General features: G+C 44.0%; 1 protein-coding gene across 1 annotated transcript in view; it reads left to right on the plus strand.

Moving 5' to 3' along the window:
• Positions 1–10682, plus strand: part of LOC109524513 (neural-cadherin) — a 203442-nt gene that overhangs the window by 97284 nt on the left and 95476 nt on the right. The gene's annotated exons all lie outside the window — the stretch shown is intronic.

The following is a 10682-nucleotide window of genomic DNA, read 5'->3' on the forward strand; positions in this document are numbered from 1 at the left end:
TGGGGTGCGGCAGCCTCCGGGAGGGGTGGAAAGTGGGTTGTTTGGAGGCCTGGGGAAGGGAAGTGGGGTGGCAAGGCTTGGAAATGAAATGATCAGAATCCAGTCTCGGGTTTCCCCATCATGTGCGCCATCGATACAGCCACACAGACTTTGGCCAAACGACTCCGTCACGGTGGTGGACCGTGATAAAATAACAAAGGAGTGCATAGCGGAACCAAATAGCCCACGCTATGATGCATATTGAGATCAACTTCACTAACGTTGGCAGTACACTCGGACCAAAATACTTCAGAATGGTGTCGGACCGTGGAAAACTGGTAAGGGAGTGCATACATTGAATAAGTGGCCCAAGTTCAGATGCATATTGAGGTGAGATCAAGGCGCGTGGCTCAATCAAAACTTGATAATAGAGGCAGACTTCAATAAAATATGGAGGGAGCGCATACACGGATCTAATGATACAAGTTGAAACGCATAATTAGAGCAAATTAACCAGCAAAGTCTACGTAGACTTGAAGGCAATGACCCTGTTACAGTTTTGAGCTGAGATAAAATGACTCGGGAGTGCACACATGGGCTCAATGCATATTTACCAAGATCGGATGAATCAACGTGGCTCGACTTTGGATGAATAGACGTGAAAATGGCGGCAGACTTAGATAAGATGTCAAGGGAGTGCATACACGGAGCAAATGATCCAAGTTTAAATGCATATTTGAGACCAAATTATCCGGCACTGGCTGGAGACTTGGACACCATCCATCCATCCATTTTCCATGACGCTTTATCCTCACAAGGGTCGCGGGGGGTGCCGGAGCCTATCCCAGCCGTCATCGGGCAGTAGGCGGGGGACACCCTGAACCGGTTGCCAGGCCAACACTGCGACAGGGCACACAGAGACAAATAACCATTCGCGCTCACACTCACACCTCGCGGGACAATTTGGAGTGTTCAATCAGCCTGCCATGCATGTTTTTGGAATGTGGGAGGAAAAACTGGAGTACACGGAGAAAACCCACGCAGGCACGGGGAGAACATGCAAACTCCACACAGGGAGGCCGGAGCTGTGATCGAACCCGGTACCTCTGCGCCGTGAGGTCGACGCGCTAACCACTGGACCACCGACTTGGACACAAAAGACCCAATTATGGTTGTAAACCGAGATAAAATGACTCGGGAGTGCAGACAGCGACGAAATGAGCCATGTTCAGATGCATACAGCGCTTACACCAAATAAACCAACATTGACAGTGTCAGCTGAAGAAAATAAAGAGTTTTACATTTTTACATCACTCATTGAAAAACGCAGTCTTGTATCTTTTAAAATTACAACTGAATCGTCATATTATTCCATATATGTTTATTAAATTTTTTTTTTTTTTTTAAACGGCTTGACATTTCCTTACCTCATTTGGTGAAGTTTTGTTCTCGGATGGCATTTTGTAATGCAGGTGTACCTAATGGTGTGTCCGGAGAACGTGACGTGAATTTAATGAGCCCCCTGAGGGAAACCCAATTAACATTCTGGGCAACAGACGCCTCGTTTGCAGTGTTTGTTTGTTGTGACTCGCACCTTTTACTCTTTGTCGTGCCTCAAAATGACTGCCAGACCATTGTCTCACTCGCACACGCGCCACGCACACACTCAGCAGTTGGTGGCGTGTGAGGCAAAGTGACACCGAGACTCATCACACGGTCCGCTAAGGTCTCACGAGCTCACCATTTGCTCTTGAAAATGATTTTTATCATTCTCGTAATGGACGTGGAGCACATCGCACGCCGCCCTCACGCATCGTCCTATCTCGTTTCCCGCTGATGGTGATGGAAAACCTTGATTGCTTCACACACACACACAAGCGTGTATATATATATAGCAAGTGTTAATTTGCTTGTAAGTCAGCCCAGAAAATACAGTGCGTTTCTCGCAGATTTAAGGGGGCCATTAGGATGGGAACGGCTCAGTCAATATGATGATCACGCTCTCCTATTGCAAGCCATAAATAACCGGGCTGTGTCGGAGGGTGTCAATAAACAGTCTTTTCTGCTCTGCGTACTACGCTCTGTTTCGGGGAAGGCGGACACTGGAACAAGTTTTTGTTGAATTTAGTCCGTTTTATTTCTTCAAGTAGTGGCCGAAAATAAAATCATCTGGACCCTGGTGCATTTTGCATCGACTTAAAAAAATGCATCTGCATCCACTCGATGTCATAAGATGGAGTCAATTCTTCGCACCAGTTTATTTATTTTTTTCAGTGGCCGTGTGGATTAAGTGGCAGAGGTGTAAATGTGAATTTCGACCGCATGAAATTGCGCCGGCTGCATACCCGAACAAATGACTGCAGCCACTTTGGAGCCATCCGGTCCTCCCTCAAATGTCACCCTGCCGCTTGTCTCGCCTTAACTAGAACTCTGCCTGTGTATTTTTTGGGGGGGTTGGTGTCAAGATTCTGCTGTCGCTCTCTTGGTTACGCCGTCCTTCCAACCCTCATCTCCAGCCTCAGGTCATTTCGTCCATTCCGGTTGGACTTGACAGGCCGAAAAGCAAGTTAGCCAGTACTGTTAGCATTCTTCAACCAAATGTTGGTCGACTGAGATCAACTAACTGAGGAGTGCACACGCGGCCCGAATGACTCACGTCGGCATGCAGAATCCAACCCAGTGAACCTGAACTGGCAGCAGACTTGCCCTAAATAACTCCATAAAGGCAGCGGACTGAGATGAAAGGACTCGGGAGTGCATACTCAGATCAAGCGTCTGGGCTTTTCTGCCCTGTGCGGCATTGTGCTCAGATCGAAGCGTTGAGCAGAGGAAACTTGTTGTCACGCTGTCGTTTTGCCTTCTTTTCTTGTTGTTGGTGGTGTTGTTTTTTCCCCTCTTTTCTTTTCTTTTCCACTATTTAGTCTTTGGCCCTGAGCTGCTGTTTGGTCTGATGGCTGCCCTGCGTCTGATCCCCCGCTTTACGCAACCCACCCGCACGGCTTTGCCCTGCTTTTTTTCCCGGCTCGCCTCAGGCTAACGTATTGTTATTCTGTCTCTTCTTCCTCACCCTCGCTTTTCCCCTTATTAGCATCTTCGGAAGATTTATTTATTAATTTTTTGCTTCCTTCCGACACATCCTCCTTCCACTTTGAAATGTGCCTTTTTCTGCCAAGTGAAAACAACCACAACAGTCTAATGGAAAGGTGGACCCGTCCTATGTCACATTTTGGACAAGGGGCGTGTGCCTGAAACAAAATATTTTGACATTGTACAAATCATGATCAACTCTCCAAAAATAATTCAGGTGAGGAGCATGGCAACTAAATGCTGCTTCACCTTTTTTGGTTCTGCGAACACACAAGGGACCTGTCTCAGACGACCTGAGGGGTCCGCATACTTCGTAGGGTACTCGTACATCTTGCAAGATGATTTCGAGGTTGATGGACCAGCAGCAAGATTTTAAAATCTATTCTTTGACTCGCCGGAAGCCACTGTAGTGATTTGAGGACAGGTATGATGTGATCCAGTTTCCTGTTGATCAAACGTGATTTTTATCTCAGTCTATCACTCTGACGGAGTCATTAAATCTGCATCTCTGCATCGCAATTTCAGTCATGCGCTCCATGTCATGTCATTGCAGTCTATCACTAGAACAGTGGTTCTTAACCTGAGTTCGATCCAACCCTCGAGTTTCAGTGAATCAGTCTCAGGGGTTCGACGGAGCCTCTGCCATGGAGGTTAAGACACACCCGACTCAACATGTCAATTAGCTATGACACGCCCACTTGGCCATCACTGGCTGGTTCATTTTATGCACCATTAAAAAACGTATACTTTATACTTATACTCATTGTGTTTACGTTTTTTTGTTTTTAATAAATGTGCTTTTGTAATGTCTTGAATTTGTAAAAAAAAACAAAAAAAAAATCACATTTTTATTTTTCCACGAATAAAGGGTTCGGTGAATGTGCATATGAACCGGTTGGGTTCGGTTCCTCGAACCAGTTTAAGAATCACTGCACTCAAATTTTGGCTTTTTTTTTTTAAAATGCTTTTCCATGGATGTTTTGAGTTTCGATTTACCAATAAAGTGGCCAGGGAGTGCATGCAGACCTGAAGCGCATGTCAGCGTTCACGCGTGTGACAAATACACGCAAATGTCTGAGAAGATGAGCGGGGACATTAGCCGTGGTACTTTTGTGTTCTCGGAATGTCCTAAAACCTTTTCCGTGTACCATTTGCATCCACTTCAGCTCTTAGGCGTGATGACATCGTCCATTCAAAGCGCCTCCTTGGCTGGACAAAAATGTGCAATGCTAAGACATTCTCTCCAACTATATTTAAACATATGATGTATATGGGGCGCTGTGAGAGGCGCTATACGTCCGCCCGCCGCCTTGAACAAACCGGTCACATCTGTCTGGCCTTGTGTCTTGATACATTAAGGCCGAGTGCCTGGACGCGCGTGGGTGCGCGTGTGTGTGATCGTGTGTGCCTGCCTGCTTCTTATCAGACTGAGCTGCATCTGCTGTGTGGCAGATGTACAAGACGTAATGTGATGTACAACACGTGTCCCATATATTTACAGTCACCGACTGTAATAGGAATATTTCTTCAAATTTCAGGTATGAACTCCCGAGTCCTTTCATCTCGGTCCACCACATTTTTTTTTTTTTTTTTGGACGAAGTCACATACAGGAAGAAGTTTATATGGGCAGTGTATGCATCTGAACTTGAGTGATTATATTCATGTATGCACTCCATCATCGATTGATCCTAGAATACAAATATCGTCGATTGATTTATTCAAAGGCTGCAGGTGCTGCTTTTTTTTTTTCTGGTCGACTTAGTAACTGAAATTGAGTCATTTGGTCATGTATGCACTCCCTAGTCACTTTATCCTTGACTATAACCACTATCGACTAATTTAGTCAACGGCCGTTCCCTTTGCTTGATTGCTGCACTTTGTAGTCATTTTCTCATTCTCTGGCCATTATTGAGTCATTTCATCCATATCAATTGCCAGCCCTGGTTTGTTCGGTCAGAATTAGCGTCGGAATTTGAATTAGTTGAACCTTGTACGCACTCTCGAGTTATATTATTTCATTCTAGCACGATATTGAGTCCTTTGATTCCATCTTCAAGCAAATCGAAGATACAGTTTATTCGGCCATCGGAATATAGGTCATTTAGTCCCTGTGTCCCTGGTCACATTAAGTCTCCCGCTATTATTGAGGCTTTTGGTCCATACGATTGCCAGTACTGGTTGTCCGCAGCCAAACTGGAGTGATTTGGTCCATGTATGCGCTCCCTTCATCGTTTCATCTCGGTCTAAAACACGCCAAGTTCATTTTCTTGAAGGCTCGAGGCAATGCTGTTTCATTGAGCTGATGTCCGTTTGTTTGGTTGAAGTTTGCATGTCGGGAATATAAGTCATTTAGCCCCTGTGTCCCTGGTCACATTAAGTCTTCCGCTATTATTGAGGCTTTTGGTCCATATGATTGCCAGTACTGGTTGTCCGCAGCCAAACTGGAGTGATTTGGTCCATGTATGCGCTCCCTTCATCGCTTCATCTCGGTCTAAAACCTGCTAAGTTCATTTTCTTGAGGGCTCGAGGCAATGCTGTTTCATTGAGTTGATGTCCGTTTGTTTGGTTGAAGTTTGCATGTCGATTTGGTCCGGTATGTACTCACTCCTTAGTCGTTTTATCTACATCGAGCACTACACTGGATCCTTTGAGCAAATGCAGATCCATTAGGTCTAAAGTTAGGTCTGAATTGAAGTCATTTGGCCCGTGGAAGCATTTCCAATTTATTTCCCCACACTTGTCCACAATTATTGACGTTTTTGGTCCGGTACAGCCATGAGTAAAAATGAAGATGGTCAAAGTCTGACTACGGAGGTCCATGTGTATACTCTGAACTTATTTCATGTCATTACATTCTGCCACCCCAATTGAGTCCTTTGGTCTGTGTGTGCACTCCTTCGCCATTTCTAATTGCGCCCACGAGCATTGTTGATTGATTTGGCCCAGCAAGCAAAGTTTCATTTGCTGTACCCAAACATCGTTATTTTGGTCTAAGTATGCACTCCCTCGCCGTTTTATCTCCGAGACCTTTCGACTGTGGACGCAAGAGCCACAACCTCCGCTGAGCTTTCTTTCACAAAGTACATTTATTTGCTGATTGGCTGGCAGGAGTGGCATTGATTTGCCACAGACTGACGGCTGCTTGACCGAACCAATATGAAGGATTTTTGTGGGGATGAAGCACCCCCCCCATTAAAAAAAAAACAAAAAAACAGAAACCAACCTTGATTAATCTTTGGCCCAACTGTATTTTAGCAATCAACCGCTGTGATTTTCGCCACGTCTTATCTCCTTTTCATGTCGTTTCCCTTCTATAACTCTTAAACGGATGCCATACAATGGACTATTCTGGTAAGATAATGAGGAAGTGGCAATGTTGTAATGGAGGTGTCCGGGTGGGAAAGTGCAGCTCAGTGCAGGCGGCTGCCGGAACGTTCTCTCATTTTAATTGACAATCGGCAGCCGGCGCAGTCGGAATACTGAAGAGGCCGCCTTAGAAGACCAAGACGGCGGGGAGCGAGACCGCCGGGAGGGGTCAAAGTTGAAATGGAAATAGACGGCATGCAGATTCCTCGAGTGTGCGCGCCAAGCGCGGGTCACGCCTCCGACAATCTACGAGCTTAATAGACTTCCTCTTAGGCGCCAGCAATCTGCCAGTCTTATTATTGGTTTGTGGCTTGAATATTTGACCCCCGCAGTTCAAAGGCAGCCGGCTCATTCGCGTCCGTACGTGGCATCATCTGCATAAGATACGGCAAGCGCTAATGTTGTTGATCTCAGTTGTACTCCCTCCAGGCTTTCTGGTTATTTGCGGGAACATATGCTGAAGGGCCGCTTCATTGGGTACGCTAGAGGGGAAAAAAAACAAAGTTAAAACGTTCATTTTTTTCGTGAAGTCTCGCAAATGTCCCAGAGCTCGTACGATTCAGGATGCCCATGATGTATATCACTAGCGTTGGACGCAATCCTCGTATCTCCAAGATCATCGCTCTTCAGGAGACCCCAAAACCTGCATTTTTGTTCTCCCATTAACATTGCATTGTCAAAAAAAAAACAAAAAAAAACCCAGCCATTTTTAACACTTTGGATCGGTCAAACATTTGTCCAAATAAAAGCCACATATGTGGAGTGACCAACAGTAGATTTTTGTGAAGAAAGGTGAAATGTATCAAATTGTAACATCGGTGGTTTCGGCTCGACGCCAGCAATATGAAGTTGGAAAGATGTGGAATTCAACAAAATTTTTTCGGGAGAAAAAAATGAAAATAAACACCTCTCTAATTGGACAAAAACAGTCAGATTAAAAATCTGAAAAATATGCTTCTTCTTAACAATGAATTAAAAGCCATTTCGATTGAATATTTTAGGGAAAAGTTGTCTTTAAAGTTACAGTACATGAAGATTGCAGTTTCCTGGAAAGGTTCCCTAAGTTACACAAAAATGTGTAACTTGACCCAAATTTTGGGGTGCAATATGCCTCTCAAATTGCAAAAACAAATCCATAATTCAACCCCATTTTAAGAGGAAAACATGCATTCAAAGTTCTGAATTAAACATTCTGGTCAAAGTTAGCCCTTGTTGCATAAGGATCTAAAATTGGACTTCAAAGATGTGAAATATGAGCCACATATTTGGCAACAATGTGCCTCTCAAAATGCATAACAAATCAGAACGTGCCCGATTTTCAGCAAAAATCTTGCCCAGATTTTCAGAATACATTACCTCTATGATATTCCCTAAAAAATGTTGAATTTAACCGAAATAGACTGAATTTGACCAAAACTTTCATTGCTCACAGACATTCACACTGTAATTTGACTCAAATAAAATTCTGGAAAGATATTCCTCAAAAAAATCAACATCAAGGACGCACCCAGAAATTCCCCCCAAAATGTTTCCCAATTCTTTTTTTTACAAAATAAAATCCAACAAAATTGAGAAATTAGCCAAAATTTTCAGGAAAATTTTTCATCAGAAAGTTGCGCCGAAAATGACACCAATCAGAATCCACCAAAGATGGACCTAGAAACATACACAAAATCTGATCCGACTTCTTCTTCTTCCACCAAGAATGTTAGTCAAAAAAAAAATAACTTGTTTAAAATGTAATGCTTGTAACTGTTTCTGCTTCCAATTCATTTTCTCCGACTTCCTACGGGGGAACTCGTTCAGTGGACATGCGTTCCCGCAACAAATTGTTTGACTTTGTTCTAACATGCTACTTGAAATTGTAACCTGTTCAAAATCTGTCTTTCATGAATCTATATTCTTTTTTATGTCTAAGATAAGGCTTTCAGCGCTTTCATTGAAAACAACATGAAAAGCGTTGGGAGTTGTAAGATGTCATTTATGGAACGCCTTTGGTCTTTTTGCGGTTGGTTATTCTTTTTTTAATTTACCACTTAAAAGACAACATAAATCAAACTCAATATATCTCATGAAGCTCTGCCAACAACACCAAACAAAAACAAAAAAAAAAACTTTCCAATTTCAGTTAAAAAATACATGAATGAAAAGAAGAAGGGAAAAAAGAAAAAAAACCCATCCCCTAAAGCGTGATTTAAAAACATTTCCAACAACTGGGCTCGTGTTTAATCCGATTCCTTGCGGGACTCCTCTCTTCTCCACAGCCGAGCTTGAAATCATGAAAAGGTAATAACCCACCGACCATTTTATTATTTCTGATTGATCAGTGCACAATGGATTGTTTCAATTAAAGACGGGATGTTTTTTGTAGTCGCCCTCGTTAGCTTCTCGACAAACCTTGTACAAAAACAAATAAAGCTCATTTCAAACCAAATGAGGGGAATCGTTTACACCTCGTTGGAATAGCACTTTCTCCCATTGCACCTCCTCTCTCTCCCGTTTAATCATGCAAAGGTGATCTTTTGGCGCTCAAAAGGGGCTCACGTCATCAACACAAATCTCCCACACACATGCACTCACATGCTCTTAAGAACACATTCACACACATTCTTACTTTCTCTCCCTCTTTCTCTCTCACTCTCTCTTGCACACACATACACACAGTCCACACACTCTTGCTCGCTTGCTTGCTCGCTCGCACTCACTCACTCACTTACTCACTCACTCACTCACTCACTCGCGCACAAACACCAAATCACCCCCCCCCCCCAACAAAACAAACAAACACCAAATCCCCCCCCCCCCCAAAAAAAAAATCACAGGTCATGCCCTGATGCTCTGAAGAAACCCCAAATCATACATCTTGCGGCTGAAATCTTTCCCATCGCCTCCCCCGGTCTGGTAAACACAGATAGCGCGGCGCGATGTATATTGCACACATACAGCTGATTTCAATTCGCTGCTCTCCTCTGAAACAACAAGCAAATGAACACGTGACAGCGATAGCACCTGGCCCGGCCCGGGAAGATAAGGTGGATGTAATAAGCACTGTTCACACTCCAAGCCCGCCCACACACAGAAACACACACACAAGGACGCACACACACAGACAGACACACACACACACGACATTAACAGAGCAGTCGGGCGATGAGATGAATACAAAGCGCGCACACAGAGAGTCATTCAAAGCCGAGTGGGATGCAGATGAGTCGCCCACACCAGACGCATGACGGGGGTGGGGGGGGGTAACGCAGCCCCAAGCGCAATCCCGATCGGACCGTCGTCGCTCGTGGCCGTCACTTAGCAACCACCAAGCAACTCACATGGCTAAAGGAGCAAATTTGAAGTGAAGAGGCCCTTTTTCATCAAGAGCGTCAAGTTTAACACCCCACACGTCCTGACCGTGTCCCTCTGTGTCGAAAGCAATTGTCGCAGCCTGATAAGTATTCCAACGCGGCGATGCTGCCACAACATCGGATTTGATTTTCTCAATTTGTGAAGCCACATCAGCTGACGTTCTACTTCCACGGCCATGTGATTACCAACAAACTGACTACTAGTGCTACTGCAACAAGTACGACTGCTAATAATAATCATTCTTATATTCATGGTGATGATGAAAATAGTCATTATGAATTGTTTTCATTATTTTTGTGCGGCAGCACTGTGGTTTGACTGGCGAGCATTTGATTTGAAGTCAATCCGTGCCTTGAAATTGACTGGCGACCCGTCAATTGGATGCCTACATCGGCTCTGTCTTTGGCTGGCGACCAATCTCCTCTTTGTAGGTGTCCTGTCATGAACCGCTAACCGGCAGAGTTTGGGATTTCTCCCTCAAGTTAGTTTTTATATTTCATTTTGTTTTTCAAGCAGGTTTATTGGTTTTTTTTCCCTAAAATGCTTGCCTGTTTTCCTTTTTTTTTCATGCAGTATTCGCTGAGTGCAAGATGAAAGAGACAGTCACTGGGTACTGTGTCATAAAGTGCAATTGTCAATGGACTGTTTGACCTTTCTTCTTGTGCACTGTTGTACAGCAATGCAGAAAGGCCATTCTTGCAACAATTGCAGTTTGACAAACGTAAGCTGTCGTTGGTTAGTTTTCATTTTTTTGACATGTTCTTGAATGGAAGTTATTTGTCAATTTCACTTTTGCTTAGTTTGCCTATTTCATTTTCTGGGGACCTTTTGTTCACCATATTGACCTCGGTAGCTAGCCATCCACTTTGCTTCGAAAGACTGGAGAGCA

This window comes from Hippocampus comes, unplaced genomic scaffold (assembly GCF_001891065.2).
Source record: "Hippocampus comes isolate QL1 unplaced genomic scaffold, H_comes_QL1_v1.1 scaffold21, whole genome shotgun sequence".
Classification (NCBI taxonomy): domain Eukaryota; kingdom Metazoa; phylum Chordata; class Actinopteri; order Syngnathiformes; family Syngnathidae; genus Hippocampus; species Hippocampus comes.